Source organism: Schistocerca americana, chromosome 8 (assembly GCF_021461395.2).
Source record: "Schistocerca americana isolate TAMUIC-IGC-003095 chromosome 8, iqSchAmer2.1, whole genome shotgun sequence".
Lineage (NCBI taxonomy): Eukaryota > Metazoa > Arthropoda > Insecta > Orthoptera > Acrididae > Schistocerca > Schistocerca americana.
Genome location: NC_060126.1, coordinates 485,662,782 through 485,689,259, shown reverse-complemented (window position 1 = coordinate 485,689,259; position 26,478 = coordinate 485,662,782). Strand labels below are relative to the sequence as shown.

The following is a 26,478-nucleotide window of genomic DNA, read 5'->3' as shown; positions in this document are numbered from 1 at the left end:
CGGTATAATTTTCCATTGTTAGAACCTCTTGATATACTGCAGCATCATCCGCAAAAAGCCTCAGTGAATTTCCGATGTTATCCACAAGGTCATTTATGTATATTGTGAATAGCAACGGTCCTACGACACACCCGTGCGGCACACGTGAAATCACTCTTACTTCGGAAGACTTCTCTCCATTGAGAACGACAAACTGCGTTCTGTTATCTAGGAACTCTTCAATCCAATTACACAATTGGTTTGATAGTCATTATGCTCTTACTTTGTTCATTAAACGACTGTGGAGAACTGTATCGAACGCCTTGAGGAAGTCAAGAAACACGGCATCTACGTGGGAACCCGTGTTTATGGCCCTCTGAGTCTCGTGGACGAATAGCGCGAGCTGGGTTTCACACGACCGTCTTTTTCGAAACCCATGCTTATTCCTACAGAGTAGATTTCTGGTCTCCGTAAAAGTCATTATACTCGAACATAAGTATGAATAATGATATAAATAGACATATAAAGTCACAAAAGTCTTAGTGTACAATAAAATAAGACGCGCATCACTAACATATGTGCATATTACTAACGTTATCAGTAGCCTATTCGGTTGCATTCAGGAAACGAGCAATCTGGCCGTGGTTCTTCCTAACAGGGCATTCCTCGACGATGCCACCGGAGTCACACTCCAGAGAAGTAACCACGTGCCGTTTATACATGGAGTCCATACGTCTTGCGCGGTTCGTTCTTATCCAATTTAACCCGGTCTCAAGATATGCACTAGATCTCTCTGAGATGTGTCAATAAAGCCATTTCCCACTCTTGACTCTGAGCACTATGCGACTTAACTTCTGAGGTCATCAGTCGCCTAGAACTTAGAACTAATTAAACCTAACTAACCTAAGGACATCACACACATCCATGGCCGAGGCAGGATTCGGACCTGCGACCGTAGTTTCCCACTCTGTACGACAACATTCTATCATGTCGAATTCATCTCGTTGAAGGTTTACAGCAGTAACAATTGGTGGATTTCTTGACCGAAGTCTGTTGAGGTTTACATCTTCCAAGAAAGAACGAATAAGGAGCTGGAAGTTGTCTTGTACTTATTTGTAATCTCTAATGCATGCTGTTTGCGTACGTGAGGTGGTGGAATACAGCCAAGTATCGATAGCCAATGGACGGCGTACTTCTTAGTACCCCAGATAGCATTCTCAATAAGCGTGGTGTCAGAAAGACAATGGAACATGGAAAATGTGAATGAGGGTCATTCTTTTAGATGAAGTAGCCGCCGCATGTACCGTTGATTAACTGGAGTTTAATGTCTCTCCGTTGCCAACAAGAAGTACTCGTATCGGGATATTCGCTCCGCCCGTGTTCCAGCTTTCATAACATAAATTTCGGAACGAGGCGTTTTGGGAGATCATATTACGCGCCTCGCGTACCACTTGAGGAGATCAAAACCAGCCTTTTTAATTTCTTCCGGCTTCACTCCTCCCAGACGTTCTACGTCCTTTAATAACAGGCGACCTTACAACAACACCTGCAGAGAGAATTTAATTTCACGCCTGACTCGAGGAATGGTAAAGTACCTTACAGCTCAGGGAAGCATGAGCTTACAAGGACTTGAGCTGAAGAGTGTCGCGAGGGCCAGTTGATCTTTCGCGAACCCAAATCTAGCGTTTTCATTTCAGAGTTTGATAGCACTTTCAGTAAGAAGCATCTCTGCTCCGGACTTTTTAATTCTTCAGTCAGTTCACTTTTGCTAATATACAATCTGTGCGGTCTAAGGCGCTGCAGTTATGGACTGTGCGGCTCGGCCCGGCGGAAGTTCGAGTCCTCCCTCGGGCATGGGTGTGTGTGTGTTTGTCCGTACGCTAATTTAGGTTAAGTAGTGTGTAAGCTTAGGGACTGGTGACCTTAGCAGTTAAGTCCCATAAGATTTCACACACATTTGAACACATTTATAAAATCTAAGAAACCACGATGGAGTGTAACGAATGGGACGGATATCGGTGGATGTGATTTACATGTACAGAAAAACAAATGATTACAGTTTAAAAAATACTAGATGATTTATTTAAGAGAAAGAACTTCAAAAACTGAGCAATTCAGTTAGTATTGGTCCACCTCTCACCCTCACGCAAGCAGTTATCCGGCTAGCCCTCCCTCCAGAGGGATATCGCTCCAAATTCTGTGCAATTGGCGCGTTAGATCGTCAAATTTCGGAGATAAGGAGGGTCCTGCCCATTGTGCTCCATATATTCTCATTTGTGGAGAGTTCCGGCGGCCTTGATGGCCAAAGTAGGGTTTGGCAAGCATGGACACAAGCAGTGGAAACTCTCTCCGTATGCGGAAAGAAATGTGACCTCAGAACACCACTGCTGGTTGCCTGGACGTATGGCGGGCGATATTGAGTGTGTCACGACTGTCTGGGGCACCTGCAGACACACCTTCGGCCTGAAATGTCACTGACTGGAGTGGAACTGTCTTCAGTGATGAGTCTCCCTTCGAACCGATGACCAGCGAAAACTTGTCCGGGGATGCCCCCGACAGCGGTGGGATACCCAGCTGTCTGTCGCTCGCCATACAGACCGACCGCCACGACTGTTGGTCTGACGTGGCGTTTCTTTTCATACAAGGATCCCCTTTTGTTGTCATTCGCGGCGCCTCTACGGCACAGCGGTACGTCGACAACATTGCACAGCCCATGTTGTTGCCCTTCATGGGAAGCTATTCTGGGCTTGCAGTTCAGTAAGATAACGTCCGTCCGCACACAGCTAGAGTTCTTAGTGCTCGTCTTCGTGCTTGCCAAACTATTCCTTACCCAATAAGGTCCCCGGATTTCTAACCAATTGAGGACGTTTGGAGCCTTGTGGGCGAGGCTCCGCAACTACCTTTGTACAGAATTTGGCACGATATCCCTCAAGACGACATCCAACAACTCCGTCAACCAATACCAAGCCGAATAACTGGTAGCGTAAGGCCAGAGGTGGATCATCAGGTTATTGACTTGCTGAATTTCTGCAAATCTTTCTCTTGAACATATAATCCAATTTTTCTGAATTTGTAATGATTTGTTTATCTTGTTCTTCGTGGTGCGTTTCTTGAGTGTATGCAGTTGCGTTGTATGTTAACCGGGGACCTAGAAACGACGGTGAGGCTCCGTCCCCGCCGCAGCCGCAGTGGTCCACAACCCCACGACGACTACCGTAGTCTACTTCACCCCTGCGCCGACCCACACCGAACCCAGGGTTATTGTGCGCTTCGGCCCCCGGTGGACTCCCCACGGAACGTCTCACACCAGACAAGTGTAAACTCTATGTTTGCGTGGTAGAGTAATAGTGGTGTACGCGTACGTGGACAACTTGTTTGCGCAGCAATCGCCGACATAGTGTAACTGAGGCGGAATAGGGGAAACCAGCCCGCATTCGCCGAGGCAGATAGAAAACCGCCTAAAAACCATCCACAGACTGGCCGGTTCACCGGACCTCGACACAAATCCGCCGGGCGGATTCGTGCCGGGGACCAGGCGCTCCTTCCCACCCGGAAAGCCGTGCGTTAGACCGCACGGCCAACCGGGCGGGCTATGTAGTTGCCTTAGCGAAGGCTGTAACGGTAGCGAACCGCTTCCAGGGTGATATCTTTCCGCAGCGCCAGCCGAGAGCGCTAAGCGTATAAATGCCACGTTAAGCAAACTCAGTGTTGTACGACAACATATTATTTTTCATACGATTTAAAATAGTGTGATATAAATGTCACAAATCTCAGATTTCGTAATATAAATGCGGAATCTGTTGTGGGACATCGTAGAATATTTCCCCTTCAACCCTTTTCGTTTCATGAAGTTCCGATGGATGGCGGCGCAATATGTAGCTTTCAAAATGGTGTCCGCAACGGGGGTGCGTTCTAAGCTGAGAGCTGAGTTTCTTTTGGCAGAAAGCCAGAGCATCGCAAATATACACAGACGCTTGCAGAATGTCTACGGAGACCTAGCGGTGATCAAAAAGCACGGTCAGTTGCTAGCTGAGGCATCTGTTATCATTGGAACAAGGTCACGCAAACCTCTCCGATCTCCCTAGTGCCGGTCAGTCGCACGTAACTGTGTCCCCTGGAATTTGGAAAGTGTGAAACGTCCCCCTTGAAAAATTAATGACTTACTGCGCTGATAAGCCTCTTACGTTATTTGATTTTCAAACAGCTGAGCAGAACTGAACCTACTCAGATATTTCTCTCTTTACTTATTCTAATCAACGCTAAACTGACACACAATATTTTTAGCGCAACGCAATCTGACTTTCAATAATGCCTACAAAAGAATGGCTCTGATTAACAATAGCTTAGTCCGCAGCTCGTGGTCGTGCGGTAGCGTTGTCGCTTCCCACGCCCGGGTTCCCGGGTTCGATTCCCGGCGGGGTCAGGGATTTTCTCTGCCTCGTGATGACTGGGTGTTGTGTGCTGTCCTTAGGTTAGTTAGGTTTAAGTAGTTCTAAGTTCTAGGGGACTGATGACCATAGATGTTAAGTCCCATAGTGCTCGGAGCCATTTGAACCATTTAACAATAACCTATACCTTTCATGAATTACTTACCTCACAAAAATCTTCGTTACTCGAACTACTACAATACAGCGAGCGCCTGTACTGCCAGTTAAATAAAAGATTCTAACTACTGAAGGCACTAACTACTGATAGGCATACTTAGCAAATGAAAGATTTTGATAGAGAACAAACAATGTATTTACCTTAAAGTGTTCAAAAGTCATAATATATACATCAGTTCATGACATCCAGTCTTACAAATTTACTATTTCTGAAGGACACACGTCCAGATCGTCCGCTCTCAAAATTCTGCCATCTCTCTCCCCACATCCACCACTGCTGGCGGCTCACCTCCAACTGCGCAACGCTACGCGCTGATCACTTCCAACTGCCCAACACTACAATTGCAAATATTCCAACAACGCAAACCAGCCACAGACTTCACACAGCACAGTCAGTGATTTTCATACAGAGCGCTACGTGGCGTTACCAACATAAAAACCTAAACAGCCTACTTACAAGTGTGTACTCCCTCATTCGAGGTGATTGATGGATAGACATATCTCTTGATAGAGCCGACACACTAGTCCACAGCTTTGGATATTCAAAGGATTATGCCCGCTGGTTTCCTCTCCGTCTAACACAAGACCATAAAGAGCGACAAGGACTAACTTTGCAAAATTTCTAGCGCGTTACGAGGCCGAGCGTGACAATTTTTTGTTGAACTTCGTCACAGGCGATGAAACATAGATTCTTCACTTCGAATCGGAAACAAAACGACAATCCACAGATTGGCCACACACCATCTCTCCTCCGAAGAAAAATCCAAAGTCGCACCCTCAGCAGGCAAAGTCATGCCTACGTCCTCTGGGGCTCTAAAGGAGTTATTCGGTTTGATGTCCTTCCCTACGCTGCAACGATCAACTCTGAAGTGTGTTGTGCTATCCGCAGAAAGTTGAAAAAACAAAAATTAGGATCTCAGCGTGTTCGCCTCACAAAAATGCAGACGAACTTCTTCTTATCCATGACAATGCTAGTCCTCACAAGTTTGCGCACCCGAGAGAAGCTCACAAAATTTTCTTGGATTGTTCTTCTCATCCACCCTACAGCCCGGGTCTCACACCTTGCACCTCTTTGGCCCAGTGAAGGATGGACTCCGCGAGAAGCAGTACATGGATGATGGAGAAGTTGCTGGTGCAACAATGACCTTTAGGGCGGTACGATGCGGGCAAAAAGGCCATCCCAGTAAGGCATCGCAAGCTAGTCGAACGGGGATTTTGTTGGAATATAGGGTTTTGTAGCCGAAATGATGGGGAATAATATACTTTATGGGAATCCTGAATTAAAAATCCAGGAAAAAGGTGTTGTAATACTTATTCGACAACTCTCGTATGTATACAACACAGCCTGAAATTTAAATATTTTGATTATTTTTAAAGATATTCAGCTTCACAACTCCTCTTCATTCAGTCCAAATCTCAGTAGGTTAATAACTAGCAACATTAAAAACACAAATTCCATTTCTTTTGTACTTCATAGAAAAATCCTTTAATATGACACACAAAAGTGTAGATTTATAAAGTCAAAACCCCAGGCAGCGCGAGTAATGATTTTCTCAAGCTACCTTGTATGTTAAAGAGGCTCATTTCCAAAAATATTTCTTGTTTTCCAGTGAAATGAGAATGATGAGCTTCCCCCACCTTCACTGCGAGAAGACAGATCATGCAGAACAAATTTCCACACTTTGTACATTCTAATTAGGTATCTTCCTGTAATTTTGTAGAATTTGTAGAAGTGTTTTGTTCACTGTTGTAGTGGACAATGTAGGCAGCTAGCATTCCGAATGGGAGAAAATCATCCCACAATGGCGGAGGTAAGCAATAATTTTTTCCAGCGAGATTACTTAAGCGCTACTACACGGGCCTCTATGGAGCTATTCGGCGTGATGTGCGGCGAAATCTTTGTGTTGTCCTGGTCTGCGTCCGATGAAGAACTGTTCAGAACGAAAACTCACAATTTCGTGCCGCGCCGCATGTAGAAAACTTTCGCTGTAAGCACGTTTCAGACGCTATCTCTTCGCGAGTGCATATCTCGAAATAACTTTTGTAATATAAAACACTGACTGAGCTGAATTTATCGTTGCATCTCAGGATTGTTACCGTGTGCCGTCCGTGTTAATCCGCATGCAAAGTACACTACTGGCCATTAAAATTGCTACACCACGAAGATGACGTGCTACAAACGCGAAATTTAACCGACAGGAAGAACATGCTGCGACATGCAAATCATTAGCTTTTCAGAGCATTCACACAAGGTTGGCGCTGGGGGCGACACCTACAACGTGCTGACATGAGGAAAGTTTCCAACAGATTTCTCATACACAGACAGCAGTTGACCGGCGTTGCCTGGAGAAACGTTGTTGTGATGCCTCGTGTAAGGCGGAGAAATGACCACCAATACGATTCCGACTTTGATAAAGGTCGGATTGTAGCCTATCGCGATTGCGGTTTATCGTATCGCGACATTGCTGCTCGTGTTGGTCGAAATCCAATGACTGTTAGCAGAATATGGAATCGGTGGGTTCAGGAGGGTAATACGGAACGCCGTGCTGGATCCCAACGGCCTCGTATCACTAGCAGTCGAGATGACAGGCATCTTATCCGCATGGCTGTAACGGATCGTACAGCCACGTCTCGATCCCTGAGTCAACAAATGGGGACGTTTGCAAGACAACAACCATCTGCACGAACATTTCGACGACGTTTGCAGCAGCAGGGACTATCAGCTCGGAGACCATGGTTGCGGTTACCCTTGACGCTGCATCACAGACAGGAGCGCCTGCGATGGTGTACTCAACGACGAACCTGGGCGCACGAATGGCAAAACGCCATTTTTTTAGGATGAATCCAAGTTCTGTTTACAGCATCATGAAGGCCGCATCCGTGTTTGGCGACATCGCGGTGAACGCACATTGGAAGCGTGTATTCGTTATCGCCATACTGGCGTATCACCTGGCTTGATGGTATGGCGTGCCATTGGTTACATGTCTCGGTCACCTCTTGTTCACATTGAGGGCACTTTGAACAGTGGACGTTACATTTCAGATGTGTTACGACCCGTGGCTCTACCCTTCATTCGATCCCTGCGAAACCCTACATTTCAGCAGGATAATGCACGACCGCATGTTGCAGGTCCTGTACGGGTCTTTCTGGATACAGAAAATGTTTGACTGCTCCCCTGGCCAGCACATTCTCCACATCTCTCACCAACTGTAAACGTCTGGTCAATGGTGGCCGAAAAACTGGCTCGTCACAATACGCCAGTCACTACTCTTGATGAACTGTGGCATCGTGTCGAAGCTGCATGGGCAACTGTACCTGTACGCGCCATCCAAGCTCTATTTGACTTAATGCCCAGGCGTATCAAGGCCGTTATTACGGCCAGAGGTGGTTGTTCTGGGTACTGATTTCTGAGGATCTATGCACCCAAATTGCGTGAAATTATAATCACCTGTCAGTTCTAGTACAGGGTGATTCAAAAAGAATACCACAACTTTAAAAATGTGTATTTAATGAAAGAAACATAATATAACCTTCTGTTATACATCATTACAAAGAGTATTTAAAAAGGTTTTTTTTCACTCAAAAACAAGTTCAGAGATGTTCAATATGGCCCCCTCCAGACACTCGAGCAATATCAACCCGATACTCCAACTCATTCCACACTCTCTGTAGCATATCAGGTGTAACAGTTTGGATAGCTGCTGTTATTTCTCGTTTCAAATCATCAATGGTGGCTGGGAGAGGTGGCCGAAACACCATATCCTTAACATACCCCCATAAGAAAAAATCGCAGGGGGTAAGAGCAGGGCTTCTTGGAGGCCAGTGATGAAGTGCTCTGTCACGGGCTGCCTGGCAGCCGATCCATCGCCTCGGGTAGTCGACGTTCAGGTTTCATAACTAACCTTTTTCGTAGGACTCTCCATACGGTTGATTGTGGAATTTGCAGCTCTCTGCTAGCTCTGGGAGTCGATTTTCCTGGGCTGCGAACAAATACTTGCTGGATGCGTGCTACATTTTCATCACTCGTTCTCGGCCGTCCAGAACTTTTCTCTTTGCACAAACACCCATTCTCTGTAAACTGTTTATACCAACGTTTAATACACCACCTATCAGGAGGTTTAACACCATACTTCGTTCGAAATGCACGCTGAACAACTGTCGTCGATTCACTTCTGCCGTACTCAATAACACAAAAAGCTTTCTGTTGAGCGGTCGCCATCTTAGCATCAACTGACGCTGACGCCTAGTCAACAGCGCCTCAAGCGAACAAATGTTCAACTAAATGAAACTTTATAGCTCCCTTAATTCGCCGACAGATAGTGCTTAGCTCTGCCTTTTGTCGTTGCAGAGTCTTAAATTCCTAAAGTTGTGGTATTCTTTTTGAATCAACCTGTATAATATATTTGTCCAATGACAACCTGTGTATCATCTGCATTTCTTCTTGGTGTAGCAATTTTAGTAGGCAGTAGTGCACAACTGGCTTAGTCAGTCTTAGAAGGGAAGTGCATGACCTCACACGAAAATGGGCTTAGAATATAAATAACTCATTGCATAAAAGATGATATCAACCATTCGCATGAAAAACTGTGCATCTTACCGCGAGAGACATTTAAGGTGAAAGACAGGAACTTTGGTACCGCGAAGAAACAAGCTATCGATATATTAGGACCAAAGATACACCGAAGACAACAAAATGCTTCCAGTCTTTTGATGTGCGTTTCTTCAAGCAATATGAACGCTACACGAGAAGGATTGCTAATTTTGTAAGACTACAACGTGAAAAGCCACAAGTAAAGTTACACGATCGTCCTTTCGTCATCAGACTACACTTTGTGCTGCACGATCAAATTTCTGCACCGAAGTACAAACCTCTGTTACATTATGCCTGGAAAAAGCAGGCTATGCAATTGACATACCAAAACCACCGTTTGGAAATGTAAGCAGTGTGGAGTTTGATACTGGATGCTTGAATGCAGAAGTGATATGGAAAGAAAAAACCTGGCCCTAATCAAATGTGCTTATCGTTGTGTTTGCAATGTAAGCGTTTAATTCCTCGGAACACAACTCGAAACACTCAGCTTTCCTTCTCGTTTTCTGTAGATGAGGTCTATCTGTTCGCTGCAATTTGCTTCACCTAAAAATTATATCCTGGATTTACCGTATTGTCAGGCAATTTATATCTTCTGTACTAAATGATGTAGCCGAAACATGTAAACCTGTTTCACAACACCTTTATTGTATCACAAGATGACTTCAAACACGTACTACAAAAGTTGACACAAGATTGTTTCGAAACCTGTTCAAAAGTCGCGTGCACAAAGTCATAACTAATCCTGCTGTTAGCGCAGAGGTTTATATAGATAGCCGGCCGGTGTGGCCGTGCGGTTCTAGGCGCTTCAGTCTGGAACCGCGTGACCGCTACGGTCGCAGGTTCGAATCCTACCTCGGGCATGGATGTGTGTGATGTCCTTATGTTAGTTAGGTTTAAGTAGGTCTAAGTTCTAGGCGACTGATGACCTCAGACGTTAAGTCGCATAGTGCTCAGAGCCATTTGAACCATTTTTTATATAGATACTAGCAGTCGGAACCAAATTGTTTACATTGTTTAATATTGGCCATTTGATGGTTTCATTTAAAAACTGTACAGTTTTAGAGGGTGAGTTACCGGATTTAGATGTATAAATCGTTACTAATATTCCAGAATAATAAACAAGTTGCAAGAGTATCATTAACGTGCCGTAAGACAGAAAACGTAGTTTTACAAAAAATACCTAATTTACAAAACTAAATAACTTTGTAATTACAGAATATACTTTATTACTAACATGATTCGTGGGACTTTTCATTAAACTGAACAATAGTAACAGGTAGGCTTTACTGCAAGAATTTTATAAATGTGTGTTTTTCTATTTGTTCACATTCATTGGGTAAATCATTGGATAAAAATTGTATTTCGTAACAGTTTCCCTATAACTCATCATAACTCACCATAATTTCATAAATTTAGCCAATTAATAACATTACAACATGTGCTCACTAACACACGCTACACTGTGTATACATCGCGAAGTGGTATCGAACGGTTCACTTGGCTGGGAATAATGGAGGTTTCCATTAAGAGTGAGCCTATTCTGTTGTTTTACATGATCCTCTTTGCTTTGACAACTTCACTGAAATCTCACACCTGCAGTGTGAAGACTGAGTAGCCGTGCAACAATCTGAAGCCAGTGGAAAAAGTCTGTTCAACAGACAGGGTTACTTCAGGCATAGGGAGCAGTAGCAACAAGTCACGACATTGAAATTATGTGTGGTTTTGGTTCTACCATATTCTGTTTTGTGTCTTCGCATTACGAAAGTTCCTCACTTGTACCTTGAGTTGGTGATTATTCAAATGTCTTATTTGGTAAGACCCACAGTTTTGCACGCAAACGGCTCGTAACACTGCTTTCGGGATGAGCGATTTATATTCTAAGCGTATTTTCGTGCTTTTATGAGATTTCGGGGACACACTCTTGCTTGCTAGGTGAAAACCTTTCGTCACCTTTACACTTTTGAACGAACAAACCTGAACATTACCGGTGAAATTCACTTATATTTTCGTGTATTGAGCTTGATTTGAATACCGAGATTGATTTGAGACAAATCATTACGTCAAACATACTGACACGAATATAAACACGTAGGTTTTCGCATTCACCGTCAGTATCATTCGTATCTATCTGGTTGTACTGCCACGGCATCCTATAAAATACTTAAAATGGTTCAATACTAAAATAGTCGACGTTTCAGCCGCGTTGCGGCAGTCTTCCACAGGAGGGAGTCTGATTTGATTGGAGAAAGAAAGGGGCTGGGATTGCTTCAATACATTGAGTTTCTAATGGTATTATAACATCACCGATGTTGATTTCCTAAAATTTTGCTGGCCATGAAATACCACTGGCCAATGGTGGAAAGGGTATAATGGAAGTGGCCAGTGGTACACTTTTATTTTTAATATACACTATGATACGTACAATCACCGAATCCAATGCCATTTGCTCAAAACAATAATTTTTTTAATTTTATTTAAGTTCCAATAGATGGTAAAGTGTAACTCTTTTACATGTAAATGTAACAAATGTGTAGTAAAACGTTGTTTCAGATAAAGGATTGTAATATTAAATAAGCTGTCAAGCATATTTTGTAATTTTGAAAAGCATCTGAAACGATTAGCACTATATCCCTACAGTTGTTATGATCAATTATCACATTTATAACGTCAATTATCAAAATTATAATTTACTGGAGTTAAAAAAAAAGGGAGATAGCACTATAGACTTACACTGTAAGTTTTTTGAAGCCAAGGTGGATGGGGCCTGCCGCCAACTCAAATAGCCCAAAATATTATAAGGCTGTTGTTTACGATTGCTTCTTGTTCAGCATTTCTGTCGTGTGTATGCAACAACTGTTTTAAATACTAAAAATTGCAGTGCTTACATGAATAAAATAGGAAGATAATTTCGAGTGTTTTTCTGTTCCTGAATGAATATTTGCGCTAGTGATACGACGCATTTGGCCTTGTTAATGTAACTTGTTTTTTGTTGATATATTTCGAATAACCAAAAAAGGAAGGAAGTAAGGTGAAACGCATGCTTTCGTAATCCATTTAATTCCACTTCTTTATATTTGTATCGCTAACGAATGAAGCTAGAACTCCGAAACCAATGCTTGTTTTCTTAGTGGTGCTTTTACTGCTCCTTGTTCGTTACATTTTTAGCTTTCAACTCACATGCACAGCATTATTAATATTCACGTTTGCCAAAAACCAATCTACGTGTTCTTTGCTAGCCCTTTAACGTGTACAGTGAACAAAGAAGCAAGACAGTCTATCGCATCTTGTGCATATCATCAAAGTGAACCATTATTGATATGTAGAGGTATAGCTCCATGCAGAATAGAGTTCTTGTTTTATAAGATTGTCAGTGCATTAGTTTCACTGCAGCTTACATCTTCTCACTCTGAAATCTTACCTATCATGCCTCATTCAGTGTGTGACCAGTAATAGCAATTTACGGGGTATAAATAAACAATACAATTTTCTTAAACATGTTCCCGCATTGTATAATACTATAAATGTGATTAAGGGAGTTGTCTCAAACGCTTAGACCCCGTAAAAAGGATATTTTTCTTTAACGCATCTGTAACTCAATTTTTAAATAATGATAGCCTGACCTGTGTAAAAAAACATGTAATCCTACCTTGCCAACAGTAGCCTAGTAGCCTAGTAGCCTATTTGCTTCTATTCCCGGAATATATCTCGCCAGAAACTCTTTTTTTTTTTTAATAACCAAACGTGTCACAACTGGAATGTACGTTTGAATTTCATTTTCTTCAAAGTTATAAGTGTATGCCATGCTTTGTGATACATCAATTTGCATGTATCATATTCACGATAAATCCTACTGATGTGAAACGAGTCATTTTACATTAACATCAATTTTTTTGTAAATATGCCTCCTTGTTGACCATTTATTAGCTTTTTGTTTTTGATTGAAGACAGATATACGTTAATCAACAATTCCTACGCATTGCCATTTACACATTAGCCATTACAGAACAGGAGGCGTTGTCAAAGAGAAACATTTTCAGCTTAGTTTCAAACTTTAGTAAGCTGTATGTCAGGCATTTTATGTCACTAGCTAAGTGATCAAAATTTTTGGTTGCAGTATTGTGAACTTCTGTTTGTGCTACAGACAAACTTAACGTGCCGTAATGAATGTCATTTTTTCTTCTAGTGTTGTAATTACGTAGGTATTGTTCCTGTTGAAGTGCACTGGATTATACACAACAAACTTCATTAAGGAATAATTACATTGTGAAGGGGATAGATTGCTACTCACTCGCCAAGCAGAAAGGAAGCAAGGCATACACACACATTGATACAATCAGACACGGAAAACTCACACACACGGCCATTGTCTCCGGCTGTTCTAGCCAGAATCTTTTTTAAAGAGGGTGGAAATATGAATAATGAATAATTATCGGCGAAAGGAATTTAGGACATGAGATGTTGTGCCAACGATCAGCGCGGTCACGTAGCCGTGTGTTTTGCGACGAGGAGAACGTTAATACAGTGTGGCTTTGATATCGGAGCGTTTACGGTTTGGAAGGCAATGAAAAATACAGGAAAGAAAAAAAGTAAATAGCACAACCATGAATCATGCGTACACAAAAAATATTTCTTGAATGGCGACTCCATTTATGAATGAAATGTGATTCCGTGAAACTTTAGATGAGGATTGGATGGATAGGTAGACCCGTAAATGACTCAGGCTGACATTTTTGATGAAACGATTACATCTCCACAGAATGAAAGCACCCGATGCTATTCAGGTTACGACCAGGAAAGTCGATATATATATACGCAACGGTCGAAACCGCTGTCAAGTCAGTGTGACACGGGGAAGTATCAACGTTGTGAACTGTAGTGGTGTAAACGCAGTCAACCTAATGTTTTGGGCTCTGTCAGATGACGAACGTCGGCTTCAAGTTCGTGACGTAATGGTAACTCCATTCTTTTTTACCTCCACGTGAATTACTCATAAAATTCTATTGGCCTGTATAAATTATCTTCAAACAACATCTTTTTATCGCTGAATACAGCGCTGATCTCTCTGCCTTTTCGACGCGCTCTCAGTAGTCGTTGTTGAGAAGTGTTGTGAACCTTTGTGGTATTAAGGCGGACTTTTTTTAGAAAAGTTTTTGTAATTCAAGGTTTTGTGTGTTATGCCGTGTACCTCGAAACAAAGTATTAAGAGAGGGAAATACGAGGGGTGTTTGAAAAGTCCGTGCAAAGTCCGAGAGATGGCACCACCTAGGTCATGTTTAGTTAGTAGCATCTTTGGAAAGAACACACACCAAGTTTCAGCCATATTGGTCTATTGCTGTGTGCCCGGCATTCGTGTGAATCAAAGACGTCAAGTGATTGTCAAAAAATGGACGAAAAAGAATTCCCTGTGGTGATTAAACATTACTTTATGAAAGGCAAAACGCATCAGGAGACTAGAGAGAAGCTTGATAAACATTACGCTGCACCTTCGATTAGAACAGTTTATACGTGGTTTCAAAATTTTGGGAGTGGCCATATGGGCTCAAGTGATGCTGAACGTTCTGGACGCCCTGTGGAAGTTACGACTCCAGAAATCATTGATAAAATCCATGATATGATGTTGGATGACAGAAGATTTAAGGTGAGTGAGACTGCTAGTGCTGTTGGGCATCTCGAATGAACGGGTACATAATATTTTGCATAAACATTTGTACATTAGAAAGCTATCTGCAAGATGGGTTCCGTGATTGTTCACGCTTGACCAAAAACGGAATCGTGTGAAGTGTTGCAAGGATGGTTGGCAGCTGTTCAGGAAGAATCCACAGGATTTAAAGCGTCGTTTCGTCTCTGTGGATGAAACAGGGATACATTACTATACTCCTGAGACCAAACAACAATCTAAACAATGGGCTACCAAGGGAGAATCTGCACCAAAAAAAGGCGAAGACCAACCCTTGAGCCGGAAAGGTTATGGCGACTGTCTTTTGGGATTCGCAAGGGATAATCCTCATCGACTATCTGGAAAAGGGTAAAACTATTTCAGGTGAATATTATTCATCGTTATTGGACCGTTTGAAAATCGAGCTGCAAAAAAAAACGCCGGCGATTGGACCGCAAAAAAGTCCTCTTCCGTCACGACAATGCACCTGCACACACCTCAGCAGTAGTGGTCGCAAAATTAATGGAAATAGGATTCCAACTTGTTTCACGTCCCCCTATTCTCCAGACTCGGCTCACTCGGACTACTATTTGTTCCCCAATTTGAAGAAATGACTGGCGGGACTATGATTTTATTCAGACGAGGAAGTGATTGCATCTACTAATAGCTATTTTGCAGACTTGGACAATTCCTATTATTCGGGAGGGATCAACAAATTAGAACAGCATGGGACGAAGTGTATAAGTCTAAAAGGAGACTATGTCGAAAAATAAAAAAAAGGTTTACCCAAAACAAGTAAGTAAATTTATTTTTGCACGGACTTTTCAAACGCCCCTCGTAATCACGAGGATAAATTTCATAAATAATCATTCCTAAAGGTGGTGATAACCAAAATCATCGTCATGGATTTCTTCTCATCAGCGAAGAAGTATACCTCTTGTCACATTGTGCCAACCGTGAAAACTACAAAGAAGAGACAAAGATAAGTAATAAACAATTTTACAAGTTTTGTGAATTATTATACCTCACAACGCTGATTCACAACTGTTTTGCGCTCTAAGTTATTCAGAATTATCTATGCAGACGTGACCAATGTTCTCCACTGAGATCTGCTGAAAAATTTTGAATATCCTATCGACCCCTTAACGAAAGAGTGTGTTAGAGGGAGAGAGGGGATACACTCCTACGGGTGACTATCCGTAGGTTAGGCGACTTGCTGGTAATTGGTAGCCCACAGCGAATCTACGACTAATTATTGGGGCCATTCTTATCTGGCTGCCGGTCGAGGAAAACCCTCGAAAGTTATGCATGTGTTGTCTCTTGCACGTAGCCCGCGAATACGCTCGGTCCCTGACTCCGGCATCGCCTGTAACCATGGCGACAGGAGCCTGCAGCCGTCATCTCCAGTGATGTTATTAGGATGCTTCAAACTATCAGTTGCCTCTCTTTATCTGTGAGAGCGCATCCGTGACTGTCTTGCAATAACTGGGACTTCCTGGAACTTTTTAGGCTGTCCACAGTAGTGGTGATGTTGCGCTAGTGCCGGCGTGTTACGATGCCCCAGTCAGACCGTGCCCTGATTTATGGGCTGACGTATTACTCCGGCCCCACCACAGACGGCTAAAACTGGTTCACTCCGCACTAGCTGAGTGGGGGGGGGGGGGGGGTAGAGGGAGTGGGGAGAGAGTAGCGCTGAACGCATAACACTTCTCTCTTGTCTTCAACAAGGGGGTTCACGTTCGTTTCCGTAGTGTAGTGGTTATCACGTGCGCCTCACACGCGCAAGGTCCCCGGTTCGATCCCGGGCGGAAACATTATTTTAAATTCAAAGTATAGTTTCGTGTCATTGAGAATAGTGTAGACGTACGAAGTAGAGTCGTACCTGAAAAGACGCTTTAGGCTAGCCGAATAAAGGTTTTACTGGTTAGTGTAGCAACCTCGATATTAAAAACAGCCTTCCAAAAAATTTTGTTGTTTGTCGGATGTTAACTTAAATATTTTTGTCACTGCCTTTACATGGACCTCCCAAAACCAGATTTCGTAAACCGATTTCCCTACACCGATTTTGATTGGTCACTTAAGAACTGTAGTGCATATGAGTAATTGGGATGAGAGTGGATAGGAAACGGGATGACAAAGAAATAGGAAAGGCCGGCCAGAGTGGCCGAGTGGTTCTAGGCGCTACAGTGTGGAGCCGCGCGACCGCTGCGGTCGTAGGTTCGAATCCTGCCTCGGGCATGGATGTGTGTGATGTCCTTAGGTTAGTTAGGTTTAACTTCTGAGGTCATCAGTCTGATGACCTCAGACTGATGACTGATGACCTCAGAAGTTAAGTCCCATAGTGCTCAGAGCCATTTGAACCAAATAGGAAGGAAGTAATGGCTTCCAGCCGCACAGGGCACTGCGACAGTGCAACGGCGAGAGTCGAAAATTCATGCTGAGCCCCTTTTCTAACGCATGAAAACTTATACTCACTAATTATAACAGTTACGTTTGTTTCCAGAAAAATTATTTCTTTTATGTTTCAAATAAAGACATATAATTTAGTTTGATAGATTTCATGGTTTGTTTATTTTCAGGGTCTTAATTTGTTAGTTGTCCTTTAAATGTCCTTATGTTTTATTGTATTTTTGGTGATATGGTTGCTTTTTAGGTTCAATTTTTGTGAAAGCGAAAGTATTTATAGTTTTACATGTTGCAGTTTTATCTTTTATCACTCTTTATTGATTTTAAATGGAGTGACATCCTTTGTGGTGCATTTTTTAAACGTAATGGCATACACGAAAATAAAACATACATATGAATAGCAAAATAAAATAAAATTACAATTAAGCACATGATCTATTGGTCAGGGAGCAAAAGACAGATGGTGATATACATGAAATAATGAAGACTTACACGTGAACAATAATGAAAAGATACAAGAAAATTACGTTTAGACTCACGATGTATGATCAGAGGTCAAAGAACGTAAGGGATGGACACAGTGCATTATAATGAATTAAAATTTTGTTAAAGAAAGGCGAAGGGTGGAGAGTGAGAGGCAGAGACAGAGAGGAGGAGAGATATAGAACATTTGATATAGAAATATTGTTTAATTTATATGGAGCAAGGGAACGCAGAATTTATATCTGCTGCTTCTCTATAATGGGGGTCTTTTATTTTTTGCACATTTTGGTTGCACACAACAATTTAAAAAACACATAAATAGAAATATTATTTTATTAGGCATTTATAACATAGCACAATAAGACACAAAATTTACACTGGTATTCGTAATGATTGACAGATAATCATTGATTTCGTACTTTAGTTGCATTCGGGAACTTCGGGGAGCACTCATGAACACGAAGACCACATTTAATTGATCATAGAATTTGCACTAAACACTTATCACTTCGATATAACGCTTGTGTGGGGTGTGGTGGAGGTGGGAGGGTGGCGACAGTGACGACAGGGGCATGTCGGGAAAGGGGGGGGAGGAAGGGGGGAGGTGATAGCCACGTCACGTTTTATGGTCTGCGTCCCTGAAGGCCGCGTCCATCGCGATTTCAGCTACAGGGTGTCCAGAAAAGGGCTCCCTGATTTCAAAATGAAATACCTCGAAAACAAAGATCGATAGAGGAATTCAGTAAACGGTATGTTTATTGTGAAAGCTGCAAGAAGTTTATACAGCAGTTTGAAATAATAGTTAAAAAAGCTGCTAACAGATGGCGCTGTACGCTGTACAGCTCATATCAGCATACATAAGTGAAATAATCGTATGAAAACAATATTTGCAAACAATCACATCACAAACGTTTTCAAAATCTTCACCATTGGCACTACAGAGGTGGCGCAAACGAAGAATGAAATTCGCCATCACATTTCGCAGTGTCTCAACCGAAATGGATTCACATGCCACAGAGATCGCCGATTCAAGCTCGTCCAGCGTGGCGGGATGCTTCGGGTAGACCATGTCTTTCACTGTGCCCCACAAAAAAAAAGTCACAGGGAGTCAAATCCGGCGAATATGGAGGCCAATCCATGCCTGCACCAGTCTATTTGGGATATTCCAAAGCAATGACTCGATTCCCGAAGTACTCCTCAAGAAAGCGAAACACTTGTTCGGTCCGATGTGGTCGGGCTCCATCTTGCATAAACCATTCAGTACGTGGTCGATCCTCTAACGCTTGCTGTGTGGCGGCAAATTGTTCCAAAATTGCAACGTAACGTGCGCCAGTGACCGTTTCTCGAATGAAAAAAGGGCCAATAATGCCTCTGCTGCATACCGCAGCCCACACAGTAACTTTAGGAGAATACAGGGGTTTCGCTTCACACCAATATGGCTTTTCGGAGCCCCAAAATCGCCAGTTCTGCTTATTCACGTATCCATTCAGGTGGAAGTGTGCTTCATCTGTAAACCAGATGCAGCCAACATCAAATCCTTCACTATCAATCATTGTGAGCATCTGATTAGCAAAGGCAACCCTTTGTTGCACAGCTCGTACGGGTATGGCCTGGTGCGTTTGTATTTTGAATGGAAACATGTGTAGGCTCTTTCTCAGTGCTTTCTGCGTGCTGGAACGCTTCAAACCAGTCTCAGGTGCAATTCTACGGATGGATGACATTGGATTTCGCTGAATAATTCCAGAAACTGTAGCGATATTCTCAGGCGTAACTGCGGTTTGCTTGCGGCCAACATGCCCCACTAGATCATCAGTTACGTTGCCTGTTCGTTGAAATTTTGCAAAGAGCGTACGAATGGTTTTCGCATCGGGTCCTTTTGGAACATTAAATCGTGCTTGAAAACTTCGCCTTGTTGCCGTAGGACTCTCTTCTAACCTGCGGTACTCTAGCACCAGAAAAACGCGTTGTTCAATGGAGTACATGGTTTTAATCTCTTCCTTCTCTACGCTAACCTCCTTTCACGTTTCAATAGTGGAACTGATCGCTCTGGGCTTCGGATCACTATTTATACTACGCATTACGTATGGCGATTACAGCGCCATCTGTTAGCAGCTTTTGTAACTTTATTTCAAACTGTTGTATAAACTTCTTACAGCTTTCACAATAAACGTACCGTTTACTGCATTCCTCTATCGATCTTTGTTTTTCGAGATATTTAATTTTGAAATCTGGGAGTCCTTTTCTGGACACCCTGTAGTTCTGGAACATTTCTCGGTACTTTTTCCACTGTATAGACCTGTTGCGCTCTTCCCACATGTCCACGAGGAAGCTCAATTTATGCTTCTGGCGTTTTGTAATGACTACATGTGTTGTCATCGTGAGGATCTACAGAGTTGCTACGCGCTTGGGGCTCGGAAAACTTCTATCAGGGCGCCGTGACTCAGATGGTTCTAGCTTCAGTCCTGTTGATATGCGCCACCATTCTTTTACGGGCTGCCCGTATTTCCCTGCTCTGCCACCAGGGGAATCTGTGCCATGAATCTTTGGCGTAGGCTGTCACGACACGTTCTGAGATATTCTCCCGTGGCCAGTCATGGTCCAGAAGTTTTACGCCCATTTTTCGTTTTACGGCGGTCCCCTGAGCTCGCCGTGTATTTTCCGTGGCGTCCTGTTTATTAGGTTGGACACAGTGGACAGCGCGTGGCTTTTCTCTGTTATTATCTGCTTTAGACTGAGGTGAAAAAATTTATAGGTTACCTCATAAAATCGTGTCGGACCTCCTTTTGATCGACGTAGTGCAGCAACTCGACGTGTCGTGGACTCAAAAGAGTCGTTGGAAGTCCCCTGTAGAAATAGTGAACCTTGCTGCCTCTATAGCCGTCCGTAACTGCAAACGTGTTGCCGGTACAGGATGTCATGCACGAACTGATCTTTCGTTTACGTCCCACAAATGTTCGATGGAATGCAATGCAGGCAATCTGGATGGCCAAATCATTCTCTAGAATTGCCCAGAATGTTCTCGAAATCAGTCGCGAACAATTGTGGTCCGGTGACATGAGATCATTGTTTGGGAATGGCTGAAAATGATTTCCAAGTAAAACAATAATATCAGAAATTGAGTCCACCTTGATGCAAAACACCTTGTTATTCGTTTATTTCTTTACTCTCCCAAACTAGTTTCGGCGACAAATATCACCATCATCACTGCATTTTTTAAATCTTATTTATTGTATGTATAATGTCGTTTATTGAAACTGAACTACACTTCTCGAACAATCTCTATATACACACAAAAACAAATAGCATATAGACGACTATTCATCAAGAGCGTCGGTGAGGTCCGTCGGAGCTGGTCCTAGCTCGGCAAGGAACTGGCTGTACTGCTCCTGCGCTGGCCTTATAAAGCCGGCGGAGACCCGCGGAGTACTCCAACTTTTCCTGTATCTATGAGGCGACCTCTGCAGAAAAAGGTTCTCATTAGTCTCTAGCAAGCTCTGTTTGTTTTGAAGAATTTTTTTCCTCATGGTTGCGCCTGCAAGTGCTTGTGTATGTATGTGGTACACGGGGGTGTTTTGAGTGTAGGCTGCCTGGCAGGGGCCGTCTGTGGCAGATGTAACATATGTTACAGCATGTTTTAAGAATTATTTTTGCTGTTTGCGACATTTTTTCTGTGCGCTTTTTTCTCTTTTTTCTGTTGCCGTTTTTTTTTTCTGAGCGACCAGCATGTCATGTTCGTTGGATGGTATGTAGCTGCTTTTATACACAAAAAAACAAAACTCTCACACTTCGTTTCTCTGTCTATAAAAGCAGCTACATACCATCCATCCAACGAACATGACGTGGTGTTCGGTCAAAAAACGCACAGAAAATATGTCGCAAACAGCGACAATAATTCTTCAAACATGCTGTAACATACAATAAATAAGAGTAAAAAATCCAATGATGATGGTGATATTAGTCGCCGAATTGCATCAAGGCGGACTCAATTTCTGATATTGTTTTTTCTATGCGAACAGGGACCAAATGAAAGAGTTCCAAGATAAAATTATTGATTTCGAAGTAGTCGAACATAACCGTTTCCAGTCAGTGACTGGTTCAGGTGGACCAGAGGATCCAGTCCATTCCATGCAAGCACAGGGCAACCCATTATGGAGCCACCACCAGCTTGCACAGTGCATTGTTGACACCCTGAGTGCATGGCTCCATTGGATCTGCGCCACGCTCGAACCCTACCATCAGCTCTTGTCAACAGAAATCGGGAGTCACCAGGCCACGGTTTTCCACTGGTCTACAGCCCAACCGTATGTATGGTCACGAGCTCATGAGAGGCACTGCAGGCGATGTCGTACTGCAAGCAAAAGATCTCGCGTCGGTCATCCGCTGCCACAGCCCATTAACGACAATTTCGCCGCACTGTCCTAACGGATACGTACGTCGTACACCCCACACTGATTTCTGCGGTTATTTCACGCAGTGTTCCTTGTCTGTTAGCACTCACAACTCTAGGCAAACCCCGCTGCTCTGGGTCGTGAAGTAAATGCCGTCGGCCACTGCGTTGTCCATGATGAGACGTAAGGCCGGAAATTTGGTATTCTCAGCACACTCTACACTGTAGATCTCGAAACTTTGAATTGCCTGACGATTTCCGAAATGGAATGTCCGAAGCGTCTAGTTCCAACGTCCATTGCGCATTCAAAGTCTATTAATTCACAATATGTCCATAAGGCGAGGTTCAACAGATGTAATTCATTCCAGCTATCAGCTGATGGTTAAAATGCCTTCCATAAAAAAAAAAAAAATACGTCGTGTGACCATAATCATGTCGGAAACCATTTCACATGAATCAGCTTAGAGCAAATGACAGCTTCGCCAATGCACTGCCGTTTCGTACCTTGTGTATGCGATACTACCGCCATCTGTATATGTGTATGTTGCAATCTCGTAACTTTTGTCACTTCAGTGAATGTGCCTCGGCTTGAAAGATATGTGACCGCTGTAGACTGGCGCTTCCTTAGACTGCGGTCGTTATATATTGATGAAACTGGTCGAAACGCTGTCAAAATTTTTTTCGTCTGTCTTCAGTGCTCAGCACGGTCGCGCAGTTTGCTTTTGCATCCACCAAACCTAACGCGCCTTCTTCTCTTGGTTGCTCCCACGTTGCCTGTGGAACCTTAAGGATTTCTCGTCTCCACAGTAAATAGAGTAGTGTTCCCGTCATTGCCCACGCTATCTATGCTGGTATTCATAGAATTAGCGTCATATACCGGGATTTCGACAGGATCGCCACGTTGTTTAATACCATTCTCTGGCTCAGGGATCGATTTCCGTTCGCGTTCGTTCTGGTGAGCTTTCTAGTGGCGTGTGTGATACTACGCCAGTTGTCTGCAACAATTTTCAGTGGACAGTTCTGAATTCTCACACCGAGTGCCTTGTGGTCGTCCGTTGCTTGGTACACTGAAATAGCAGTATTCAACCATCCATTTCGTATTTTGAGCAGCACTGTTTTTATGGGGTTGGGACTGACGCATTTTCAAATGAGATCGTCACTTGTATTTCCCCTACGTCTTCTTCGTCAAAGGTGAAGACATGTATCGTCTGCATATGCCATGCATGCAACAGTGGTTCTTCCTATGTTAAAGCATTTGATGCTGAATTCCAATTTGCGTAGAAGTGCGCCGAGTGCAACCGCCAATAAAGCCATGGATAGCGGACATCCTTGCCTGAATGATTCCCTCATTTCTATATTCTTGGAGGGCGACATGTTGAGTGTCATTTTCGAAATCACGTTTGTGAGAATATTCTTCATAATATCTTTGAGTTTTGGCCAAAAACCAAGTCGGGGAGTGTCTTCATTAGGCAACCTCGATTCATCCCATCGAAAGCCTTCTGAAAGTCGATGGATATTATTACTGCGGTAGCTTTGGTGGATGTGACGTGTCCCACTACATATATGTACGTGCTGACAGCGTCGTCCTCCTGCAATGCATCGCACAAGTCTGCCATGAGCTGATGGTTTTCTTCATTGCTACTATCAAATTTTCTGCGAGGCTCTTTGTTTGTGTTGCTTCTAATTTGTAATCAATATTTAGTAACGTTATTGACGTGAATTCTTCGATGCTTTGTGGTGCTTGCATTTTCGAATCAGAAATATTATCCGATCTAGGAAGGCGGAGGTACATCTGCTCCACTTAAATCTCACTGACCTTTGTCGTTATAGTGGCGCCTATTACACTGACTGAAGAATAATCGCAGGAACAAAAAAATAATTAATGTAAAGCAATGAAATTTGGGGAATACATTTGTCCAGGTAACAGATTCAAGTGATTAACATTGCAAGATCACTGGTTAATATGAGAGTCACTCCAAAAGAAATGCACACTATTCTTGTAAAAATACAGTTTTCATTCTGTATGTGTGAAAGTTTTACAGTGTGTAGACACATCCTTCCCGCTTATTTTCAAACTTAGTTCAACCTGTTCCCGCGAGTGGCGCCGTCACAGCATGTCTTCAAGATGGCTGCTACACTTGACGTTCGTCAGAAGCAACGCGCTGTCGTAGAATTCCTGTGCTGTGAAAACGAGACAAAGGGAAACATCCACAAGAGGTTGAAAAAGGCGTATGGATATGCTGCTGTCGATCGCAGTATAGTTAGTCGGTGGGCAAGCAGGTTACGTGATGAAAGCGGGCACGGCAATATTGAGGATTGTCCTCGCAGCGGCAGGCCTCGTACTACACACATTCCAAACAATGTGCAGAGAGTTCACGAATTGGTGACTGCTGACAGACGCATCACAGTGAACGAATTGTCACGCTACGTTGGGATAGGGGAAGGAAGTGTTTGCAGAATACTGAAAGTGTTGGCGTTAAAAAACGTTTGTGCCAGGTGGGTTCCCAGGATGTTGACAGTGGCTCACAAAAAAACAAGAAAAACAGTATGCAGCGAACTTTTGGAACAGTACGAGAATGGTGGAGATGAATTTCTTGGAAGAATTGTGACAGGTGATGAAACATGGCTCCATCATTTTTCACCAGAGTCGAAGAGGCAATCAATGGAGTGGCATCATGCAAATTAACCCAAGAAAAAAAAAAAATTCAAAACCACACCTTTTGCTGGAAAAGTTATGGCTACGGTGTTTTTCGATTCCGAAGGACTCTTGCTTGTGGACATCATGCCAAGTGGAACCACCATAAATTCTGATGCATATGTGACGACACTGAAGAAACTTCAAGCTCAACTGAGTCGTGTTCGACCACATCGGCAAAAGCAGGATGTTTTGCTGTTGCAGGACAATCACGGCCACATGTCAGTCAAAAAACCATGGAAGCGATCACAAAACTCGGATGGACGAATTACCCGCCTTACAGTCCTGACCTGGCTCCATGTGACTATCACCTCTTTGGGAAACTGAAAGACTCTCTTCGTGGAACAAGGTTGAACATGATGACTCCCTTGTGCACGCTGCCACACAGTGGCTCCAACAGGTTGGTCCAGAATTTTACCATGCGGGTATACAGGCGCTGGTTCCAAGGTGGATTAAGGCAGTTGAGAGGGATGGAAATTATGTGGAGAAATGAAAATATTGTTCCTAAAGGATGTATCTACATACTGTAAAACTTTCAAACATCTAGAATAAAAGATGGATTTAAAAAAAAAGTAGTGTGCATTTCTTTTGGAGTGACCCTCATATAAGGTCGAGACAAGCCATTGCAAATGTGAAAACACTTCCTTGAATGCCGTTCATGAATGGCAGCACAACAGGTCGAATGTTCACACGAGCTCGATCAAACTCAGTGAGGTGTTTATAATGGCGGCTTTGTCACCTTACAGGCACTCTTGACTAATATCAACTCACCATGGTTCAAATGGCTCTGAGCACTATGGGACTTAACTTCTGAGATCATCAGTCCCTTAGAACTTAGAACTACTTAAACCTAACTAACCTAAGGACATCACACACGTCCATGCCCGAGGCAGGATTCGAACCTGCGACCGTAGTGGTCGCGTGGTTCCAGACTGAAGCGGCTACAACCGCTCGGCCACTCCGGCAGGCGACTCACCATGTGCAGTCTCGAAGATAACTCACGCTCACGACCGTTACAGCGTGTATTTAAAGCAAACTTGATTTCAGTCCTCTTAGTGGCGCTACTAGCGCCGCTCTTACGCGCCTGGCACGTAATTAGAATAGACACCTTCTTTAAGATGTAGAAACACTCTTACCAACTTTGGTTAACGTCGCACAACTTCTTCTTGGAGTTGTGAATTCTTTTTTTCCGTCAGTGTACGTTTCAGAACTGAAGATAGAATTCATTAGCGATGCCGTAGGTGGCTGTCGTTCTACCGCTTCCGCAAGTCTTTAGGATGGCCCTCAGCGCATCCTCTGAAACTCGTTTTGTCGGCATGACTCTGTCTGGGTTTGTTAGAGCTTACTGCGTTTGATGGAGAATTCTCGCGGTTTCTGCGTCGTCTACATCCTCGCAACTGGAAATGCCAGCGAAATGTCTTTCAGTGTGGCTCATGCCGTCTTGTTCCGTTGACAGTTTTTTGCCCTCACTGTTTTATTCTCGGCCCTTTGTCTCTCTTTGTGCGGGTGGTGTAGTGTGGCAGGTTCGTCTTCTATGACGTCGATGGGCCGGCTTCCATTTACGACCGCTCTTATCTGCTGCCTCTTGAAGCTCAATAGTCGTGCTTTTAATCCTCTCACGAGTGAGACAAGTGCGGCTGGTCATCTGAAGGGGCGTTCAGGGCGTCTTTTAGACAG

The 26,478-nt window shown here is 43.3% G+C and overlaps 1 protein-coding gene and 1 non-coding gene across 2 annotated transcripts in view; both read left to right on the top strand.

Annotated features, from left to right (window-relative positions):
* The window catches only part of LOC124545933, a 466,288-nt gene that overhangs the window by 126,567 nt on the left and 313,243 nt on the right, over positions 1–26,478 (top strand). The window lies entirely within an intron of this gene.
* Positions 16,572–16,644, top strand: Trnav-cac. The gene has a single exon. It is a non-coding gene; the product is annotated as a tRNA-Val (tRNA).